General features: G+C 35.6%; 1 protein-coding gene across 2 annotated transcripts in view; it reads right to left on the bottom strand.

Moving 5' to 3' along the window:
- Positions 1-25,441, bottom strand: part of grm6a (glutamate receptor, metabotropic 6a) — an 81,749-nt gene that overhangs the window by 38,276 nt on the left and 18,032 nt on the right. The gene's annotated exons all lie outside the window — the stretch shown is intronic.

Here is a 25,441-nt window from a genome sequence, read left to right as displayed (position 1 = left end):
CTTTATGGTCTTAAATAAAATAAAACCAAATTTAAAACAATAACAAAAAATAAATTAAATAAAACACTTAACATGTATTCATCGTCTAAAATAAAATTTAAAAATATAATAAAACAAAAAAAAAATACTTTCTTAACACTCCTTAATGGTCTTAACTTTTTTGGTTTTAAGGTGTAAACCACTAAATATTTGTAAATGGAAGGCAATTCTATTTTACAAAATTAAAATAAAATAGAATAAGATTTTTTTTTTCAATTTTAAAATCAAAATCAAAAATTAAAAACATGTAGCATTTAGAAATTTAGGGTCATAAAAATGTCTCTTACACTCACTGAGGATCCATGTATTTGATTAAAGATACTGTATTATTGTGAAATATTATTGCAATTTAAAATAACTGTTTTCTATCTGAATATTTATTTTAAAATTGATTTCTGTGATGCGCAGCTGAATTTTCAGCATCATTACTCATTAGTCTTCAGTGTCACATGATCCTTCAGAAATCAAAATATGCTGACTCAAAAAAAAACCTTATTATTAATATTAAAAACAGTTGTGCTGCTTTATATTTTGTGGAAATTGAGATACATTTTTTGTCAGGATACTTTGTTAAACAGAAAATTCAAAAGAGCAGCATTTATTTGAAATACAGATCTTTTGTAATATTATAAATATCTTTTGGTCAATTTAATCTAGGTCAATAAAATATTAATTTCTTTAAAACCAAACAGTAGTACATTTTATAATCTTAAACCGTTTTGTTTATCTATGATTGATCTTTTTTAAAGAGTCTTAGATATTCTGCCTGGGAAATATGACACAAATCCTGATAAATTTGCTGCGTTGTCTTTAAAGGAGCGTTAGCATTCTACTTCATACTTTCACAGACCACTTAAGCTTTGACAGCACAACGCGGTAGTGAATTATGCGCGCTATCACATCATTTGTCTGAAACAAACGCAGACGGCTGCCGTCGGTTTCGTCGTGATTCGTCGCTCGGCCTCCGACGCGCTTCACCCAGCGACTGATAAACCTGCGTCCGCTCTCTCGTCTGTTTACAGCAGGAGAAGTGAAGCGGCCGTCGCGCCGCAGAAGGCGATCGAGGTCTCGGCGTGTGTGCGAGCGGCAGGGGCGTCCTCGCAACGGGCACACGGACGAATGAACCGACCATTTGACAGATTATCCGTGAGGATGAGAGAGGTTTTAGTCAAATGAAGTTAAGCACAGGAGGACAGATACAGAGATCAGGAGGTGGGAGGCAAAGAATTCGTTTAACGCTGATTACGTGCGCCGGCCCCCGCCAACGAGACTTTAACCCCCGTTTCACAATCCTGCACATTTCAGGTGTCTACAAAAATCTGACACACCCAATTCAGGTGATGGAGCACTCCACTAATCAACTGATCACAGGAATCAGGCGTGTTTGATAACAGACCTTCAGAAAAAAGAAAAACCGTACTGGATATTGACACTGATTTCACCTTTTGATTTGATTCAGTATTGATTTATTTAGCAATATTTCACGTGGTGCAAATTTTTTAAGGAGAAAAATATTGTGAAATATTATTAAATATATTTAAAAAACTAATATATTCCTGTGATGGCAAAGACCAATTGTCAGCAGTCATTAATACAATCTACAGTGTCAGATCCTTCAGAAACTGTAAAAAAAAAAAAAAAAAAAAAAAAAAAAAAAAAAGAAAGAAAGAAAAAAACAGTGTTTATTTGAAATAAAACTCTTTTCTAGCATTATAAATGTCTTCAGGTTCACTTTTGGTTCATTTAATGCATCTGTGCTCCAATTCATTGCTGAAATCTAATCAAATGAATGGTGATTGTCTTGTTTTCAAGACAGAATTAAACATTTTAATAAAAAAAAAATGTAAAAGACATCAAAAACAGGTAATAAAAAAATTAATTAATTAAAAATAAAATAAAGAAATGAGAGTCTTAAAAAGACATTTTTTTTTTAATTTTATGATACAATGAATCAATTTTCTCAACAGCCCAAAACACATCTGACTTACAAATAATGTTTTGTAAAACGTATTTGCAACACCATAATGAAAACAATTACAGCTCTATTAATTACAATATATTTGTTTTAATTGAAATATTTGTATTGTTTTTACTATTATTTGTTAAAGGAGTCATCGGATGCCCATTTTCCACAAGTTAATATGATTCTTTAGGGTCTTACTGAAAAGTCTCTAATATACTTTGATTAAAAATTCTCAATGGTTGTGTAAAACAACACCCTTTTTACCTTGACAAAATCAGCTCATTCTGAGGGGTTGTTCCTTTAAATGCAAATGAGCTCTGCTCGCCCCGCCCCTCTCTTCTCTCTGTGGAGTGACGAGCCTGTTTACTTTAGCCGCATTTAGCCACTAAACTTGCTACCTAACACATTATTAGGAAAGGCGATCGCAAAGATTCATAAAAAAACCCTTATACTCACTTCTGCTGTAAGTGAAGCTGCATCACGAATGATTCGTGTGAACAGGAGGCGCATTTCCTTCACAAACAAACGTAATCCACTGCATCTTCAGCGGCTCAGATGTCGGGAGTAAATGACGACCACTACGTTCATTATTACATCCAGCAACACAACACCTCAGTCGCTCAATCTGAGATATTCTTGTCTAAGCATCAGAACAATGGAGGTCGGACTGTTACAGCTGATCTGAGGTCAGACGCTCATGTCAATCAACTATGGTGGGAGTGGCATCTGTTGGTGTGACACCACAACGACAGGCATCTGAGAACGGCTCGATTTGAAAAAGGGGATATTATTTTTACAGATTAATTAAAAACCACTGCATGGATTTTTATCATTATAGGGTAGATTTGTACATACACTGACAACACACAGTAATGTTCAAACAACATGAAAAAGTGAACTTAGCATCCGATGACCTATTTAAGTAAAAAAGAATAAACTGTAAACTGTTTTTTAACTAAAAAAAAAATAATAGAAAGAACAGCATTAAAAAAAAACTCTCTAAAAATAAAATAAAAAAATAAAATAAATATAGCCTAGCAAAATGCTCCTTTTTAGAGGTTTTTGAGAGTCTCAAAAAGACAATTATTTTTTTAATTTTATGATAAAATATATCAAATTTATCAACAGCACAAAACATTTTTAACTTATGTTTTGTAAAATGTTTTTGCAACACCAAAATCAAAACAATTACAGCTTTATTAATTAAAATATTTTTATTTTAAATAAAATATTTTTATTTTGTTAACTTTCATTTAAGAATAGTTGAATCTTTTGGTTTGCACTTTTCTAAATTCTCACAGTGAGCACAAAAACAAACAAAACCAAAAAGCACTATATATGTACTATATGTACATGTATTAACCAACTGCTTCATTATATTCTAAGACTTCTGAAGACATACAATAACTTGCAAATAAAATACACCTACACTGTCAGAAAAAAAGGTAAATGTCATATACACAGAGCTATTGTAGAGGTTTCCTAATACCTGGAACATAATATATCAAGGGTATTAACACAAGTCTGGAAAGATATGAGGATGAGTAAATAATAACAAAAAGTCAGATTGTGTCCTAACACAATGGTTTCTCAGAATTAATAGTGCAGATTGTGGTCAATTTCACTGTTTTGGGAGGGATGATTCTCCAGCTGGACAGGACGGCGGCTCAGACAGAGCTATTTAATATTCTGCGCTAGTTCATCACGACGCCGTAACTCTCGGCACGATCCAAATCCAACCTTTTAATCACAGTAATGGCTGCTGTCTGCCCCTGATCTGTGTCCACGCACCTCACTAAAGCCCTAATTTCTGTTACGTGCATGTAGTATATGTGTAGGTTTCTATTTATGGCTGAATGGTAATGCTTGTGCGCACGTCCGACTGTTTTCTAGGTAGCAATGAAATGAAATGGAAATCAAAGACTTAGATGTATAATCTCAAATCATCTCTCAGATCTCAAATCTGCAATTGCAAAGTCAGAGATATCAATATAAACGCATTTCCCAACAAATTCTTCCAAGACCAAGATCTGAGCCGTTCTGTGGTCTCTCATTGTTCATCAACAGTTGTTGAGAAACATCTGAAACATTACATTTATTCATTTAGCAGATGCTTTTATCCAAAGTGACATGCAAATGAGGAACATCGCAAGCTATTTGTGATAAGAGCAAACAACATTCATAGCGCACAACGGCAAGTTTAAGTGTCATTCAGATTTGTTCAATTACAAGCAGAAAAGTAAAAACAAGTGGAAAGTGCGGCGAAACATAAGTAAGAAAAGTTTCCAGAGTTTTTGGAAGTGTAATCTCTGAGTCTGTCTATTTCTACAACAGCAAATCAATTGATCATGTTGTCGCCGCCGGGCTCCCTCAAACAAACCCAATACAGGTCACATACAGTTTGAGTCGACTCTGACGTTTCCCTTCGCTGAAAGGGCATTTATGAATCATCGGTTATAGCCTAGAGTCGCAATTTTCTTGATTAATTAGACACAGCAGTTAATTAGAAGCTTTGAGCCAAGACTTCTGCTTCCTAGACAAACATTTGATAAGGAATTGCTCAGCACGTTTATCCAAAACTTTGCTTGTCACGTATTTTTCTTAAACCACAACCATCTGAAGTTTACAAATCAGTAAATTAGATATTTAAAATGCAACTTTTTCATGGTTAATAAGACCTTGAGTACGCAAATAACCTTATAACATAAGTCACAAAGCATGCCTGTAAATATTCTGACACTGTTTTGTTATGAAATGCCCCTGGATATGCTTTAACAGTAGTGTTTGCCAACTATTGCTCATAGGTTAACTCAAGGTTAACGATTTAAACAATAAATACAGACACAAATGATTCGTCAAATTTCCAAGTGAATGGACTTACAGTTTTAGCTCAGCGGATGATAAAACTGGAAAAAAAAAAAAAAAAAAAACAAAAAAAAATCACATAGACTGAAATTATTTTATAACATGGAACAAGATATTTTCTATGAATTAGCTGCTATACGTAAATAACCAGAAGAATAACAAAGTTCAGTCAAATATTAAACTATTTATAAACCAGTGTGTTTATGATTATGATAATAAATTACAATATATATGATTTAAAAAAGCAGTTTGCAACATCAAGCTGCATTAGGAATTGTTTTGTATTGCTAAAACAAACTAGAAGTGGCTGGAACCAGAACACTTGAACACTCAAGCTCACAAATGGCAGTCAATGTAGTCTGATTCAAGAAGACATTCAAATTCACATCTTATGAACCGCTTTTTTTATTGGATCAGAAACAAACCATGTAACCAGTGTCTGATTCATGAATAAATGAATCTTTAGGCCATTCCATTTAGTGAATCAAAAACATGCAGTGCAACTAGTGTAGTCTGAGTCACAAACAACTGACTCTTTTGAGTCGCTCTTTTTAAACGAATCAAAAACTACACTTTTTTTGATTGATTAAAAAGAGCAACTCAAAAGAGTCATGGGGTGCCTTTCCCAAAAACATTGTTAGCTAGCTATGACCACAAATTCCACTGAACTCTGTTGGTAGCAATGAAACTTGTGACCATAGTTGTGACCATAGAAAGCGTAGTTCGGTTCATAAAAAAATTCTTCTTTTGAGTTGCTCTTTTAAACGAATCAAAAACGGGCAGCTCAGCCAGTGTAGTTCAATTCATGAACAAATGACTCTTTTGAGTCACTCTTTTTATTGAATCAAAAACGTGCAGCTCAGCTAGTGTAGTTCGATTCATGAACAAACGAATCTTTGAGTCACTCTTTTTAATGATTCAAAAACATGCAACTCAACAAATGTAGTCTGATTCATGAACAAATGACTCTTTTGAGTCACTCTTTTTATTGAATCAAAAACGTGCAGCTCAGCTAGTGTAGTTCAATTTATGAACAAATGACTCTTTTGAGTCACTATTTTGAATGAATCAAAAACACAGTTCAGACAGAGCTGTGTTTCCCAAAAGCAACTATGGTCACAAGTTTTGTCATTGCCAACAGAGTTCAATCGAACTTGTGACAATAGACTGCTAACAATGTTTTCAGGAAACGCACCCCAGTGTAGTCTGATTCATCAAATGACACTTTTGAGTCACTGCTTTCAATGAATCAATCAAAAATACTCATGAAGTTAGGGTTTGATTCAGTCTGTTGAATCACTGAATTAACTGCATCCATCAGAGTGACATAAGGCATGAAGATATTAAGATATTATAAACATTAACATCAGGATTTTCTGTATAGCTGCTTTGAAGCAGTGAATATTGTGAATTTTGAGCAAATTTTCAGTGGTGGAATATATATATATATATATATATATATGTTCTAATGCTCTTCTCGTTTATTCATGTTAACTGTATTGCAAATGACACAAGAGTAGGTGTAGCTCATAGTTAGCGTCTATTATAAATAAAAGAAAAAAACGTATTGTTACAAAGCACTTTTACATCTTTTGAATTCGAATGTCACCTCATTATTTGGACAATGTCATTCTGTCCCCCGGATAAACCTGCCTTTGAAGGCCTTGCTTTAGAGTGTCTCAATATTGACCGTTATAAATTTCTTTCCTGCTGGAAGGAAGCAGAAAGAGACAGATTTACCATAGGTTTTCTAAATCTGACACACATATTTCTAGAATATTTGAGCAAATTCTTCCACATGCCATGAAATGAAGCGAGCTTTAGCCCATTTCCTTAAAGGAATGTTCCAGGTTCAAAACGAGTTCAGCCCTTTCAACAGCATGCTGTCGCTTGCCACAGAAATTATTTGAACTCATCCCTTAGTTTGTAAAAACGAGCCCAAAAAAATCATATTTATTATACATGAACATTCAGTGGAAGTCAACGGGACATTTTTCAAGGTTCAAAAGCACATTGCAGCTTACATTTGAGGCACTTCTATTAATTCTTCCATACAAAAACCTGTGTTTTGGGCTGCAAAGTTGTAATAATCCTTTAAGCGGCGGCAGCGTTCTAGGCGGATGAACTTCTGGTGTGTTACTGACATAACTCCTTTGTTTGGATTTTCCTCATATGTAAACAGAGAATAGTTAACATGTTTACTAGCGTTGAAAGACTGGATGTAACTGTACATTCACTTTCACTGTAATTGCATTCTTTCTTTAACTTAAACTAGCTTCCTTTAACCATGCTATTGTGTATTGTGCATCTGAAACAACTAATGTAAGGGTGGTTTCACGCAAATGCTTTTGCCTATAAGTAGGGCAAACCAATGGACTTCACACTGGCAAGTGAAAATTGTACTGCTGCCAGCCTGATAATTCAGTGTCTCGACGCATAATAATAGCAAGTGACACAAGAAAAAGTTCACACAAAAGCGTTTCCCTATAGTTCAACAAAAAATAGCCACGATTCTCTCACTTGAATTAACTGCCGCTGACATCAGTGCAATTACTGACCATTTACCTCACAATAACGGCAATTAGAGGAAACTCTGACAGCCAAGGTGCCTGTGGAAATGCAGTTCCTTTGAAACAACTAATGCAATGATTATTTATTCACAAAGAGACCTGTAGAAATCTTAAATCAAAATATAATCCCTGCATTGACCCACTGCATGCAATTTATAAATGATTAATGCTCAAACACGGAGCTCACGAAGTTATTTTAGTCCTCAAAACTTTCTTAGTGTCAAACATTTGTCCTGGTGATTTGCTTTGTCTTTCCTTTCTTTAGCACGTTCTTTTACAGACTCGATTTGAGTTTTCTGAACAGAAGCCAGGAGCTTATTGCACCAAAGGTTCTCTAATTTTGCAGCTAAGAGCCACTGATGTGCTTTCTAGACCCCCAGACTCTGTTTAATGGCTCAGGGCGAAGACAATGTAATTAAGGCCAGAAACTCACCCGCACAAGTACGTGAACACAAATGCTTCCACACACACAAGCTCGATTTTACGAGTCAAAGGACAATTCATGCCACAGTGCAAACTTTGCTACAAAGGGGTGCAATAATGTGCATCAAACCAGCGGTTTTTAACTAGTGGGTTGCAGGTTTGTTGTAATAATGGTGCATGCTTAGGATAGCAAAATAAACAAGCTTATCAACATCTGAAAGGAATAGTTGCCCAAAAAATGAACATTTTCCTAAATATTTACTTATACTCAGGCCATACAGATGAGTTTGTTTCTTTATCAGAAGAGATTTGGAGAAATGTAGCATTGCATCACTTGCTCACCAATGGATCCTCTGCAGTGAATGGGTGCCGTCAGAATGAGAGTCCAAACAGCTGATAAAAACATCACAATAATCCACAAGTAATCCACACCACTCCAGTCCATCAGTTCACATCTTGAGAAGCGAAAAGTTGCATGAAACAAATTCACAATTAAGGCTTTTTAATACCAGTCCATAATCCATGCAAATTTTTGTCCTTAGTGAAAAAGTATCCCGTTATTCTCTCATATCAAAATACACTGACTCATTTTGATTAGAACTGCTTTAGACTGTTTTGCTTGTAAACTGTGCAAATTTCTCTCCTGATTCAGATTCAGCAACATTATAGGAAACAGGACTCAAAATTTAAGCCGAAAACATGATTTGAAGTTAAAAACCTCTTAATGATGGTTTTTGCTTCCCAAGATGTTTACTGATGGACTGGAGTGCTGTGGATTATTGTGATGTTTTTATCAGATGTTTGGACTCTCATTCTGACGGCACCCATTCACTGCAGAGGATCCAATGGTGAGCAAGTGATGCAATGCTACATTTCTTCAAATCTGTTCTTATGATAAAGAAACAAACTCATCTACATCTTGGACGGCCTGAGGGTGAATACATTTGCAGCACATTTTAATTTTTGGGCAAACTATTCCCAGGGGTCATCGGATGCCCATTTTCCACAAGTTGATATGATTCTTTAGGGTCTTAATGAAAAGTCTATAATATACTTTGATTAAAAATTCTCAATTGTTGTGTAAAACAACACCCTTTTTACCTTGACAAAATCAGCTCTGCAAAAATCATCTCATTCTGGTCGAGGCTGCTTTAAATGCAAATGAGCTCTGCTCGCCCCGCCCCTCTCTTCTCTCTGTGGAGTGACGAGCCTGTTTACTTTAGCCATGTTTAGCCGCTAAACTTGCTAACTAGCACATTATTAGGAAAGGCGATCGTAAAGATTCATAAAAAAACCCTTATACTCATGTCTGCTGTAAGTGAAGCTGGATCATGAATGATTCGTGTGAACAGGAGGCGCATTTCCTTCACAAACAAACGTAATCCACTGCATCTTCAGCGGCTCAGATGTCGGGAGTAAATGACGACTACTATGTTCATTATTACATCCAGCAACACAACACCTCAATCACTCAATCGGAGATATTCTTGTCTAACTTACATCCCTGCTCCGGCATCAAAACAAAGAGGTCGGACTGTTACAGCTGATCTGAGGTAAATCGCTCATGTCAATCAACTATGGTGGGAGTGGCCTCTGTCACGTGACGCCACAACGACAGGCATCTGAGAACGGCTCGATTTGAAAAAGGGGATATTATTTTCACAGATTAATTAAAAACCACTGCATGGATTTTTATCATTATAGGGTCGATTTGTACACACACTGACAACACACATTAATGTTCAAACAACATGAAAAAGTGAACTTTGCATCTGATGACCCCTTTAAAAGGAGGAGAACATGCTTACAGAATCTTTTTGTTATTTTGGCTCTGCTGTATTTGCTGCAGATTCATCCATCACTTGGTAAAAGTTAGTAATATTGGCAAAATGGACAGGTTATGTGCCATAAAAACTATGTGAGGTAGAAGAAAATATGACAAAGACTACATTAAATGTAGGAGGTACTGGAGCAAACAGAACAGTTTCAGCTGAACTGTCATAGTTTGCATAAAATCATGCTGGGCAAGTTTGTAAACTTAGATAAACTTTTGACATGTTTTAGCAGACACTGTACCTGAATAATAAAACATCAGGTTTAAAGGTGCAGTAAGCAATTTCTGAGAAACGCTGTTGATATCTGAAACCACCAAAACTAACACGCCCCTATCTAAAAGGATCACGCTCTTTTATTGATAGCCCCGCCCCCAAAATCATGAGTGGACACGCCCCTTACTGGTGATTGGCTAGTGGTATGTTTTGGTGCTCAGTACAACCCACTTTATACAGTGTTTCTCAAAAATCTCTTACTGAACCTTTAATGGCACATTGGCATTTGACAGCAACTCAAGCAACCTCTTAAATCTTGGGGTTTGATAGCAACAGGGCACTTGTTGAGGATGTTGTTGGCCTACGCCAAGTGGAATAAGGTCAGAAATACACTTTACGCAAGTATGCAAATGCAGACACCAAGTGCGTAGTTGGCAGATGTATTAACTATCTTGCTTCACATGATTCATTTCAAACTTTTGCTTTACCGTGACATGTGGTGACCTGAAAGCGAAAACAAGACTGTATAAAAGACGACATTTACGCTCAGAAAACGCTATTGAGGCAACACTGAGAAAGTGTCAAGTCCAGGATATTATAGTTAACTAAAACTACACTGTAAAAATGACTACTCTTTTAGTTTTACTGTTTCTAAATGTCATGTTTAATTGAATGTGTTGCTTGCTGTTCCTTTGTAACTGTGAAATTTGATGTGTTGTGGTACTGACGTGAAAGCGCATCAATAACTGACACGGAAGCAGTGTTAATGTTTGATTTAGTCCTAGTCGTAGTCTTTCGACTCAAATGCCATTTAGTTTTAACCATATTTTAGTCATCTGAATTGTTTCAGTTTTAGTCGACTAAATCTACAGTAGAAATCTAAAATCGAATAGGTTTATTTACAGTGTAATGCATTTATTAAGCATTTCTATAACATTTTCAAACTCATTATAAAGGTTCGATATTAAGGTTTTATCATGAGAGACACAGATTTAACTGCTGTGACACGCAACATGCCTTTATATTAAAATTAAATGAAACTACTTCTCATAAAGAAACAAGAACATGGTCTTCTTTTCAATGAGATACCAGTGGTTACACAGGCAAATTATCCATTCTTTATAACAGCTTGTTTACCACAATCTTCATTCTTTCAAGCAGCCATATTTATTTATATAAATACATTGAAATTCATCTTTAGGACTACTAAAGTGATTCAGTCAAGAGCAGTGACCCTCCTTTTGTTGCTTGATTAACATTCAGTAGCAACTAAATTAGGCTGCTGTCCCTTTAAAACTGAACACACGGATACAATGTACTTATACACATCCGATATTCTCCCAACTGTTTACGTTCACCCAAGACATTACCAAGTGTGTTTATGTGAATAAATCATTAAAACAGACATTTCAACATCGTTTTGTGTGTATTTCTCCATTCATGTGACACGAAAGAGTACTCGTGCGCTGTGTGAGAGGCGCTGCTTCAGTGCGTGTGCTCAGAAAACCGAACCGAATTAAGTTCTCTTTTGCGTCATCAAATTTATCCATATGTCTGCTCTTCTCTTTTTATGAGACGTGCAGCAAATGTATTCTAGCTTCTGCCAGATAGATTAATAGGTTATGATACAGTTCAAATGCACACATCTAAACTCCTAACCACACAGTAGATTCGTCTGAATGAATCTTTCAGTCAAGCTTTGGGACAAACTATCACGCCACACAACTGCGTCTTTACCCTGTCACAGTAAACTGACCTGTCAATCATTTTGTCACAGTTAACATCCTCCACATTTCATTTTTTATTTCTTACTACTGTATTGGAAAGAAAAGAAGTATCACGTTGATCTGCCAGTCGCGGGTCTTTCGTGCCGAAAATGCTGCTCGTATTTTCTGCCTAATGATGCATTTAAAAGTTAACGACCAAACTGATGTTCATAAAAATGCACATTGCTGTTGCAGATGAAATATTACACAGATAACTTTAAATAAATATTTTTTACCAGGTTAAATGTTGATTATTAGGAACTCAAACCCCTTTTTCTAAACATCTCCACCTAACCCCCGGTCGTGCACATCTGCCATGTTTGTAGTTTTTTAATGAGTTTTATTCGTGTTTGTAGTCCTGGACTGAAAATCGACCTGAAATAGTAGGCCATCTGGGGACTTTTGACATACTCTTTTCAGCATACTATGCTTTGGGACACACTTCTTGTAATCTCACTCACTATTTAGGATGGATAGTATGAACATCGGGACGCAGGGAATGACAGAATTTTGGGTGAACTGTCCCTTTAAGCGACATAAAATAACCCTGAAACTTGTTTAATTTCAGCTAGTTAATGAGATGTTTATCATTTTGCTTACCTTGATGTACTAAAATAGATCAAGTAAAATAAAATGATTAAAAACGGTAAGGACATTTAAAAATCAAAATGAAAACAACAAATTTACTTTAAAAACCAACAAAAATGTAAAAGAAAACAGAAAATTCATTTAAACTAATTCCAACTATTAAGAGTGAAATAAAATAACCCTGGTACATGCATTGCATTATGAAATGTTGTCAAATACATTCTGGAATGCAAATATTCGTGCAATTGCATGGGTAGAAGCGTCTGCACAGAGGATACTTCAGACCTGAGTTGTTTCCTCTGGAACATTTTCACATGCAAGTCAAAGCAAAACCACCATTTCAAAGATTTACCTTTGAATTTCAGTAAGATTTGTAAAAATAAATAAATAAATACTACACTTTAAATAATTTATGACGAGTATTAGACAGACTAAAAATGCATCTCAAGGGAGATCAGGAGTCCACCAAAAAAAGTCCTGCAATATTAATGCTGTTCGAATTTCCCATCAGTCACCTTTTCCTGCTTGGTTTGCCTAATTAGGCATGAGGTTTAAAAAAACACCTCTGGTGTGTGAGTAAAAAACAACACATTCATGTTGAGTTCAGAACAGGACCCCCGTCCCACGTACAGTGAATTTCACTGTTTTATAAGCTCGTCTGATTGTTTTGGCGAGAGGCAATCGAACTCCTCTGTTCTACACGTATCTGAATCTGCCCCGTAAATCTAAGGGTCGGTGAGGGATCTCTACAGAGTTTTATGCCACATAAAGACGAGCTGTTAAAAATTGAGAACCTGAAGCTGTTTCATGAGCCAGAGCACTAAGTCTTATCATTAAAAAAACATGCGGTTTGCTACCGTGTCCCATCCAGCCAGAACGGCCACAGAGACGACATTTACAATTATGCAACTGCTGCACTGCTGAAGTGCTGATTTTCTACTGCGGTTCACGCGGGGCTTATGTGGCGCTTTCATCGGAAGGTCTGTGACTGCTCTGTAATCCAAATGTGTGTGCGCGTGTCTGAGAAAGACGTCCGAGCAACTCAGAGAAAGACGTGAGTTGCGTGTGTGTGTGCACATGTATGACTCTCTTTCTGAAAAGGTGCACTGAAGGTCTGTGCTCATAGATGTGTCATCTCTGTGTGTTAACCCGGGAAGGACGTGCCGTCTTTAAAGCGAGCGTCTGACGGGGAGAGTCGTTACCGTGGGGTGAAGTAAAATCTCATTTCACTCGCCCTGACTGCGGAAAGCGTGAGATACGGCTCCTCTTGCGTCAAGAAACGCAGCTAAAAACACAGAACTGAAAACACACGCTGCATCCTAATTCACTGTCCGAAACAGTATGTGAGATTAGAATTAGCACATCACAAATTATAGTTCATTGAACAGTGCGCCAAAGGTGCCTGGATGGATTTCCAAGTGTGCATTGGTGCATGTTTTGTTTGGCTGACACCCACTGCAAGCCCTTGCATGATAAAAAGAGTTTGTGGCAGTGCTATTTTTAATTTTTCCAGCTGTAGAAAAATGGCAGTCAATCCTATACATAAATGTAATATAGGATATAAACCACCCTATGTCATAAGTGATATTGCCATATGATACCTACAAGGCAACATATAATTTTCACATACAGTACACACATTGAGTAAATGAAGTTTATAACAAAAATAAATAAATAAATAAAATACCCATACCAAAATTTGTATATGTGAACCTGGAGCACAGAACCAGTCTTAAGTATCGCAGGTTTATTTGTAGCAATAGTCAACAATACATTGTATGGGTAAAAGTTATCGAATTTTCTTTTATGCCAAAAATCATTAGGAGATTAAGATCATGTTACATGAAGATATTTTGTAAATTTCCTACAGTAGATATATCAAAACTTAATTTTTGATTAGTAATATGAATTGCTAAGAACTTCATTTGAACAACTTTAAAGGCAATTTTCTCAATTTTTTTTTGCATCCTCAAATTCCAGATTTTCAAATAGTTGTATCTCAACTAAATATTGTCCTAACAAACCATACATCAATGGAAAGCCTATTTATCTATCAGCTTTCAAATGATGTATACATCTCAATGACCTTTGATGACTCAATTGACCTTTATGACTGTTTTTTGTGATCCAAGGTCACATATGATATCATTATGAAGTTTTTTATATGTCATTATATTTAGCAACCATATATGTCAACAAAATATATTTTATTTATATATGTAGCTTTTTTAAAATAACATATTAACAAAAATCTGTATGTTTATATATATATATATATAAGGATGTCTAATTATGAATTATCTAATTATTAAAAGCGTAACAAAATTTCATTTTTAAGGCCCTATTTCAATTTTATATTTGCCAAATTCTGTTTTCCATTCATTTTCTGAATTCCATTTTAATGGTTCCAATAAATTGTAATAATAAAAAGCATGTCTAATTGATAGATTTTATAAAAAATAATTTATTTATTTACTTTTTTCTCCCAGAAATGCGGTGTTGTGTGTTTATATTTTTCTGGTAAATAAGTTCTGCTAAATAATTTTTCTGGTAAACATTCCTTTAAAAAGTAATGTTTTATTAATAATTTTATTAGTAGTAGTACCATCATTACATCAAGTAATATATTTCTGTCACAGTTTCTCCAAGTTTAACTGAACTTTGTTGCTGTGAAGACCTTTAAGTTTCTGTCTGTATTTGATATGACAATATTGTTTTCTCAAAAAGAGGGTAAAATGCTCAAGAAGTCAAGAGTCTCAGTGCAGTTCTAGAGATTGTTTGTGTTCATGTCACTTCAGTATGTGTATAATAAACGAAAGTGAAGTAAATAAACATTAAGTGTACTGACCTACTTTTAATTTTTAGCCATTCAAAATTTGGCAAATTCCATGACATTTGGCTCTATACAGTACATTGCATTTTTATTACTGGATTGTATGATTCTGTAGGGCCCTATACTGTGACAAATAGACCATGTACTCTATGCATACAGAAAATGTCACATTGTTGTCAAATGACATCAAATTTAATTCCAGTTTGTGTAAAAAGGTTTTGGCAGTGTCAAAAAATAATAAAATAGATCATCCAAGTACTATATAAAAATGTGTATACTGTGCGTAATATATATGCTCTTGTATATACTGCAGAAATAGCTAAAGTAGCATGTACTGCAATCATAACCAGTACATACTAAAAAGCATATGCTTCACCATCGCCAGTGAAGTACATACTTTCAGTGTGTAGCAAAAGTATGCGAATTGGGCCACATCCACAGATTCATTCCTGCCACAAAGACTCGAAAAAACACAAAGAGCGTCCACAAACGACAGGTGTTTGGTGTCACAGACATCAAAGAAATTTCCAGAACTCGAGTATTACGCTCACAATCCGTCTCATGATATTTTCATGATGTTTCTGACACATCAAACACACCTTAATGATCGACTGTGTAAAAATATCAGCGAAACAACAGGCTTTTCGTATGCAAAACATGGGCTAAATGGCTGTTTGAAACTGTCCCAAGCATATTTAAACAACAAAAACATGATAAATGGAAAGAGGTGGCTGTCGAACCTTTGTCCACGCTTCAGCGAGCAATCTGTAGACCGGAATAATCACTCGCGCTGATGCTGTGCCCCTCATCATGCAGACGCAAAAAGGTCCGGTTAATGAAGATCCACTGTACCTCTGCTTTTGTTCCGCATTCGTTTCAGACTTTATTCCACGTGTGTTTAATTAGAGGCTTGGCTATAGACAGCTGTCCCCACAGACACAGCCTATTGTCTAACACCTTTCTGTCATTTACAACAGCACAATGGGATAACTTCCTGTGAAATTGAAATGCACTTCGTGGTTTTTGTATTTTTTAAATGAAATTTGAATTTCTATGAAATCTATTTGGAAAAACTGAATGAAGAAACATTGTGAATATACACACAGTGAACTGATGTGAACGCTTACAATATTGTAGTCTGGTGCAGTGTTGCACGATATACCAACACTCAAAAAGTATCACAATACCCTGCTGTTAAAAACGGTACGATTCCACATTTTACTAGTACCGCTACTTTAAGAATGCATTTTAAAGGAGAAGTCCACTTCCAGAACAACAATTCACAAATAATGTACTCACCCCCTTGTGATCCAAGATGTTCATGTCTTTCTGTCTTCAGTCGTAAAGAAATTATGTTTTTTGAGGAAAACATTTCAGGATTTTTCTCCATATAATGGACTTCAATTTTGAACTTCCAAAATGTAGTTTAAATGCAGCTTCAAAGGCTCTAAATGATCCCAGCCGAGGAAGAAGGGTCTTATCTAGCCAAACGATCGCTCATTTTTTTCAAACAATAAAAACGTGTATACTTTTTAAGCACAAAAGCTGGTGTAGCACAGGCTCTGGGATGCACGTCCACAATGCTACGAATTAGTGATGGGTCGTTCTTGAACGATTCTTTCATTTTGAATGAATCTTTAATTCGTTCAGTCGCACATGCGCAACATCCTATTAGGTTCTGTACTTGAATTAGTTCACCTGTTTCGAGTCTTTGGGTTTTTCGAGTTGTTCGTTCATCTTATGGGGCGTCACGTGATGCTGATTTTGCTAAAATGAACGAAAGGACTCGAAAAAAGGTTCATTCATTTTGCTGAACGAGACTCAAAGGTCTGAGTCGGTAAAATGATCCGAACTTCCCATCACTACTACGAGTCATCGTCTGTGTACTGAGTATGGTGAAAAACTCCATCTTATTTTCTCCTACAACTTCAGAATCGTCCGACATCGTTGTAGCTTTTTGTTTGTAAACAGCGTTTGATTTACTTGCACTTTCTTAGTGTTTGTGCGTTCGCTTTGTAAACACTGGGTCTGTAGTTCCACGTGACCTTTCGACGTGATTCAATAGTACGTGAACGCACATCCCAGAGCCTGTGCTACACCAGCTTTTGTGCTTAAAAAGTATACACATTTTTATTTTTAGAAAACAATTACAGATCGTTTCGCTAGATAAGACCCTTCTTCCTCGGCTGGGATCATTTAGAACCTTTGAAGCTGCATTTAAACTACATTTTGGAAGTTCAAAATCGGGCACCAATGAAGTCCATTATATGGAGAAAAATCCTGAAATGTTTTGCTCATAATTTCTTCACGACTTAAGACAGAAAGACATGAACATCTTGGATGACAAGGGGGGGAGTACTTTATTTGTAAATTGTTGAGAAGTGGACTTCTTCTTTAATAAGAGCCGTATTTCTGCGTGTCTGTGTTAGTGAATGATGCAGACACACAGTTTTGTTTACTACACACATACATGTCTCTGTTGCCTCAATACATGAGTACATGAACACATGAACATCATCTCTAGATCTGCTCCGAAAGTCACTTCATTTCTTTTGCAGAAAACTATTGTCATATAACGAAAACCCTAAAGTTCTTCACAGCAACCCGTCAAAATAAAAGTTCAGTTTAACCTGACAGTCAGAAATATATTAATATATTAAATAAAACAGATTTCATAGAGCATTTTATTATTATTGTTATTGGTGGTGGTGGTACTAGTATTTTTAGCTCTAATGATGATAGGAATATTTACTGTTTTAAATTTCAATAGTACTGTGAAATAAAAAAAAATATATAATTATAATAATGAAATTCAACAGACAATATAGTAAATTAATTAAATTTGCAGTCTTTAAGATATATCATGCCAATGCCATACAGTAACTACACCATTATCGTGGCAAAAAGCATTATTTTACCAGCGCCCGATGTATTTAAGAGTGATTCTTCTGGTTTGAAGGCATTTCTGACTCTCATGTTTAATACACCGTTAAATATGAGAATATTCAGAGATGTCTTTGATATTTTGTCGTAACCAGATTATGGGATCACCTAAAAGATGTAAATATGCATTTGACAAGGGCAGAAATCAACTGAGAGGCTTAGCAATGGCCCCGTTAATGAGATTACAGCATTTCCATGACAACTGTGAACTGGAAATGCTGGATTTAGGAACAATACAGCTGCATTTTTTCTTCGATCCATCACGAATAAACACGTAAGGCCTCGGCATTCATGCGATCACTTTAATCTGACATTGCAGGTTTGCGTCCCCTACGCTGCTCCAAATGCTTACTCAACTCCATCCCCTCCTAACATTCCTTCGGAGGAATAAAAACAGACAAAGCGAGTCCATTTTTAAGTACAGGAAGAATACAAAGCTGCAAAATGAATGTGGAGAGCAGCTCAGATCATTTGGAGAAATGGTTTCAGATCGTATCTGTGATTGCAGACTAAGCAGAAGCCAAAGCAGAAATCTACATTTGCTCTCCACTGCCTTAGAGAAGAATAAAATGAGATATATTGGAGTTTCTTTTTCCCGTGGGTCTCTCTTGAACATTTTTGTTTTGTCAAAGCAATGCTATTAAGATCAATCAGCGATCATCACGGCCTTTGTTCGCAAATGAAGTAAGGGCTCTTTATAGCTCAATAATGCATCGCAGATGGGATACGGGGGCTCAAATTGTATTACGACATTCAAAGCAGCTTCTCTTGGGGTCTTAACCAGTGTACACCGAAGCGTAGACGGCCTCCGACTCTGTTGTCTTGTTCCATTAGAGAAGAGCTAAAAAAAGCTTTATTAGTCTGTCACTCGGTCGACTCTCATAAAATCAATTTCCCTTTTCACCTTACGAAAGAGGAAAAAACTCAGAACAATATGCCGGCTTCTCATTTCAAACAGAAGAGCCATGTAGGAAGGGATTTGAGTCCTGTGGAACCCGAGGATATAGGCGACGAGATAGCCTTCGCAAAAAAGCTTACACTAGGGGAGCAAATCACAGCATTCGTCACAGAGCTTCCCTCGTTCCCGGGCAGGGTGTCCGTGCCATGTGTTCTCAGACGAGCCTAATATTGCAATGCATGAGCGAGCCACCAAGTACGATCGTCTCGGGAGAAAGTTGGAGCCTTTTCAGGATGAATAAAGAATAGCTGTTTGCGCTTTTGTTTGCTTAAGGAAAAACTTGCACGAGTAAAATTTGGATCATAAATGCTTGTGCTTGCCAATAATGGCCAATCGCAACCTAGCCTGCGCCAGGCAGATCTCGCTGTCGTTGTTTCCCTGTGCTTTTGTTGTAGCAAACACACAAAAAACACGATGATTACACAAATGTGCTCTCTTATCTTCATCCAAACTGAGCTTGATCCAACAACAATGTACTCGCCAGTTTTTCAGACAAGCAAATTGGACACTGAGTCACAAGTTCACTCATGCATATGCAATATTTGTTGCAGGAAATGTTTAGCGACTATAACTGGGGCGAGACGATATGAGGTCATGGGAGGGTTTAACATGTATGCTGGGGGTCAAAGCTTTAGATTTTTAATGCTTTAAAGTCACCAAGCCTGCATTTATTTATTAAAGGAGAAGTCCACTTTCAGAACATCAATTCACAAATAATGTAGTCACCCCTTGTCATCCAAGATGTTCATGTCTTTCTTTCTTCAGTCGTAAAGAAATTATGGTTTTTGAGGAAAACATTTCAGGATTTTTTTTCATTTAATGGACTTTACTGGTGCCCCAATTTTGAACTTCCAAAATGTAGTTTACATGCAGCTTCAAAGGCTCTAAATGATCCCAGCTGAGCGAAACGATTGGTCATTTTTTTTGGAAAATAAAAATGTGTATACTTTTTAAGCACGGATCATTTTATCGACTTGGCTCTTTGAGTCTTGTTCAGCAAAATGAATGAATCTTTTTTCGAGTCATTTCGTTCATTTTAGCAAAATCAGCATCACGTGACGCCCCATAAGATGAACGAATGGAAAACCCGAAGACCCGAAACAGGTGAACTAATTCCAGTACAGAACCTAATAGGATGTTGCACATGTGCGACTGAACGAATCACTCGCAGAGACGACTCGTTCTTCCCGAGTCACATTAAAGATTCCTTCAAAATGAATGAATCGTTCAAGAATGACCCGGGGACGCACATCCCAGAGCCTGTGCTACACCAGCTTTTGTGCTTAAAAAGTATACACATTTGTAATTTTCGAAAACAATGTCTGATTGTTTCGCTGGATAAGACCCTTCTTCCTCGTCTGGGATCATTTAGAGCCTTTGAAGCTGCATTTAAACTACATTTTGGAAGTTCAAAAAACTGAAGAAAGAAAGACATGAGCATCTTGGATGACAAGGAGGTGAGTAAATTATTTGTAAATTGTTGTCCTGGAAGTTAACTTCTCCTTTAAAATACAGTAGAAACGGTAATAATGGGAGATATTATTATTATTTAAATTAATAATTTTTTATTTAAATGCATTTTAAAATAGAATTTATTTATAACTTTTCCATTAAGGGGAAATACTTGCCCCCTGGAATTGATTTCCACCCAGGGGCACTTTTTACATTTATGAGGGCAATTGTATAATCACCTTATTATTATAAAAAACATGTGAAGAGTTCAGATGCAAAAGCGTCTGAGTGCCATCTGAAATTTTCATCTAAAATGAGTATTTTTATCAGGCTTCTATGTTTAGGTTCAATAATTTCACTCTAATGGCAATGTATGGGTCCTTTTCTATGCAATTAAAGTAAAATAACTGAACATAAACACAGGAGCCTGATAAAAATGCTCATTTTAGATATAAATTTCAGATGGCACGCTTTTGCATCTGAACTCTTCATATGTTGTCTTTAATGTCAAATGATTAATTTACTATTACTTTTTACCCAATCAATATTTTAAACTGTTGTCAATAGCAATAGACTTCTTAAAATTACACTACCAGTCAAAAGATTTTGAATGTTTTTTAAAAAAGTCTTTTCTGCTCATCAAGCCTGCATTTATTTGATCCAAAGTAAAACTATTTACTATTTAAAATAACTGTTTTCTATTTGAATATATTTTGAAATGTAATTTATTTCTGTGATGCGCAGCTGAATTTTCAGCATCATTACTCCAGTCTTCAGTGTCACATGATCCTTCACAAATCATTCTAATATGCTGATTTGCTGCTCAACAAACATTTATTATTATTATTATTATTATTATCATCATCAATATTTAAAACAGTTGAGTACATTTTTGTCAGGATTCTTTGATGAATAGAAAGATCCAAAGATAAGAATTTATCAGAAATTAAAAGCTTTTGTAACATTACACACTACACCATTCAAAAGCTTGGAGTTTTGTTTATTTTTTTATTTAGCAAGCATGCTTTAAATTGATCAAAAGTTATAATAAAGACGTTTCTAATGTTAAAAAAGACAAGAAACCATGTAAAAAGTTTTTGTTTGCGTTTTGGGCATATCACATTCTTGCTTCACAGACAAACGTGTCAGTCCATGACGTTAGCCTAGTCTAACACAAATTATGCAAAAACTACTGCTATAATCACTGAAGCTATGAAATTACAGTTTTCAGTCGCTTTGGTGCATTTCTCAAATCATCCTTAACATTTGCAAAGAAGTATGCACATTTCTCAAAGCAATTCATACAAACAGCACAACACAACGGATTACCTGCAAAAGCCTGTAACTTACTCAAAATCTTCAGTTCATCTATCAAAAGTAAGTATGCATGTCAATGAACATATCAGTGCCATCAGAATGAAAAGTCCTTGTGTCACTGTTCACAAACAAGACAGCCAAAATGCTTAGTCATGTTGTCAATCAAACAGTGTACTCTATTAGCATTACCTGATGTAAACTAAAGCAATAGTTTGCATGACAGTTACTGTATTGAAATGCAGAAGGCTGCAATTCTTATGTGTGTCATATATCCATTTCAATAGTGCAAATGTACACATTACTGTATGTGAGATATTGATTGAAAGAGACTGGATAGGAAGAAAAGGAAAAAAAACACATTACAGAGTCATTGTGATAGTCAAGAAAAAGAAATATCCCTGATAGTGCACGTACATCACTAAGACGTCTATTTTACGTCTACATTTACATCTGCAAGATTTATTTTTTAGAGTGTTCGCTCATCTGCACGTTTCCTACCAGGTGTCCAATAGACTTTTATTAGATGTCTTCACTGTAAGATGTTTATGATTTAGAGTGTATGTAAAACTGACATCTTACAGATGTCTGTCAGATGTTTGTACATGGCAGATGCACAAAAGCGAAAATACAAAATTAGAAAGGCAAACACAGGAATCAGCCCTTAGGCAGAACTCTGCTTTTGCATGCAGCACCGTATGAGGAATTTGAGAGAACTGGTTTGTTATTGGTTAATCTACATTCCCTTATTAGTGAAAGTCAAGATTCACCTGCACAACGCATGGCAAATTTACAGACAGACTACAGGAATGTGTAGAAAATATACTTGACAGTTTATGACAACTAGATTAACCATTTTGCATGTAAAGACTTATACGATGAACTAATGACTAGATGTTTTGAGGGGTAAGACTATTGCACAGAGAACTATATAATACATTTTGAGCAACATGACACTAGCAACTGATAATGTAGGAAAACGCAGACAAATGTACATAATCAATTGCATGAATGTACCAAAGCAATCGCAACTCGTTCAAAAGAATGAGAAACTGCTATTATGATGTGCACAAGTGACTAGATGATGTGGAGGTTGAACAAGTAGTTTTGAGAATTTCATTTCAGATTTGAGTAATGCACCAAAGCGACTGAGAAAAACTGTAATCTTTTAGTTACATCATATCTGCACTGTGTTGTTTATGATGAGGGAATCTGCGAGCGTGCACACTCATCAACAGCTCCAGCATTTTAAAGCGCTGACTAATCTAAGGCGCTCTGATTGGCCAGTGCATTCCTAAATTCAGCTGAAACACATTTGATTGGTTATAAGACTCAGCGCTGCACAAAACACTGCTTAAAAACAATAATTCCTCAAATTGACACTCAATTTCACATTCATTTTAATCACGACAGGCATAATACATTGTTTAATTGTCCCATTGTCTTGAATTTATGGGGCATTTTTGTTCATTTTGGTGCCATTTTTGGTGCCAGAATTTATTTGAAATAAAATTTTTGTAACATTTGTAACATTATAAATGTCTTTATTGTTACTTTTGATCAATTGAATGCATCCTTGCTTAATAAAATATTTTTTTTAATCTTTACCAATCTTTTAAATGATAGTATATCAATGTTTCCACAAAAACAGAAAGCAGCACAACTTTCATTGCTGATATTAATAAGAAATGTTTGTTGAGCAGCAAATCAGCATATTAGAATGATTTCTGAAGGATCATGTGACACTGAAGACTGGAGTAATGATGCTGAAAATTCAGCTGCGCATCACAGGAATAAATTAAAAGATATTCAAAAAGAAAACAGTTCTTTTAAATTCTAATAATATTTCACAATATTACTGATTTTACTGTATTTTATCAAATAATTGCAGCCTTGCTGAGCATAAGAGACTTATTATAGATTTGAATTCTTTATAAACCTTTGACTGCGAGTAAATACAATATTTTAAATATAAGTAGTAAAGTTAGTACGGTGATGTAAAATAAAATAGCACAGGGTTCACAGCCCTGCGTGTTTGGATGAGGATCACTAAATACGATTGTTGCTCAAAGTGAATACGATATGCAATAATCATTTCCCCTCACCATGGCAAGCATCGAGGGAGGCTGCATTTTGAAATGCAGATGAAACATTTGTTGCCACAACATGTGGAGCTTTGTAATGCCTGCCCAGCGTTCATATGGTCCGGTCGCAAATTATCCAAGCCTTCCCATTAAAATTCCACAAGCGCAAAATGCAGTATTAATGACTGTCACTGCAACAACATTTGAGCATTGAAAGTTTGGTAAAAACAACTGCAGACAATGAGAATTCACAGCTGTCGGGAATAAAAATCAGCCTAAATGCTCGCTGGACATAAGACAAAGCAGAACTAATATTCAAAAGCCTATGGGATGCCAGAGAGCTAGAGGCCGACAACATGATTAGCCGGTCTCTTTAATCCTCCTTGTCAATTAACGTGAGGTCCTGGCCCGTAGGCATCCAGATCCTGTCCATTTTAAAGCAGACTGGCCGGTATGGCAGGGCAAACACAAAGGAAACGGTGTACAAAAGAATAAAAACTATTGGGTCAATGTGAAAATCAGACAATCCATAGCTGTAAAACTACCTCTGCAATTAAAGGGAAATGACAGATTGATGTAAAATTCAAATTATTTGTAAAACAAAATGGCTGATTTGTTGAGTGTAGTTCCAACAATGATGTTGATGCAGAAATACTGTATATCACACGTGCTGAAATCACTGTTAGCTGAAGAAAATACACCAACATACGAGAGCTGTGTAGACAAAACAATAAAAGATAGATAGATAGATAGATAGATATAGATATAGATAGATAGATAGAATGAACAAATGAACAAATGAACAACAGAAAGACAGAAAGATGATAGATAGACAGATAGAAAAATATAGATATAGATAGATAGAATGAACAAATGAACGAATGAACAAACAAACAATAGAAAGACAGAGAGATGATAGATAGATAGATAGATAGATAGAACAAATGAACGAATGAATGAATGAACGAACGAACAACAGAAAGACAGAGATAGACAGATAGATAGATATAGATAAGGATAGATAGAATGAACAAATGAACGAATGAACAAACGAACAATAGAAAGACAGAGAGATGATAGATAGATAGATAGATAGATAGATAGATAGATAGATAGATAGATAGATAGATAGATAGATAGAAAGAGATAGACAGATAGAATGAACAAATGAACGAATGAACAAACGAACGAAAGAACGACAGAAAGATGACAGATAGATAGATAGATAGATAGATAGATAGATAGATAGATAGATAGATAGAATGAACAAACGAATGAATGAACGAATGAACGAACAGCAGAGAGACAGACAGATGGATATAGATAGATAGAATGAACAAATGAACAAATGAACAACAGAAAGACAGAAAGATGATAGATAGACAGATAGAAAAATATAGATATAGATAGATAGAATGAACAAATGAACAAATGAACAAACAAACAATAGAAAGACAGAGAGATGATAGATAGATAGATAGATAGATAGATAGATAGATAGATAGATAGATAGATAGATAGATAGATAGATAGATAGAATGAACAAATGAACGAATGAATGAATGAACGAACGAACAACAGAAAGACAGAGATAG

Source organism: Labeo rohita, chromosome 8 (assembly GCF_022985175.1).
Source record: "Labeo rohita strain BAU-BD-2019 chromosome 8, IGBB_LRoh.1.0, whole genome shotgun sequence".
Lineage (NCBI taxonomy): Eukaryota > Metazoa > Chordata > Actinopteri > Cypriniformes > Cyprinidae > Labeo > Labeo rohita.
Note: the sequence above shows the minus strand (reverse complement) of the source record. Positions and strands in the feature narration are given on the sequence as shown.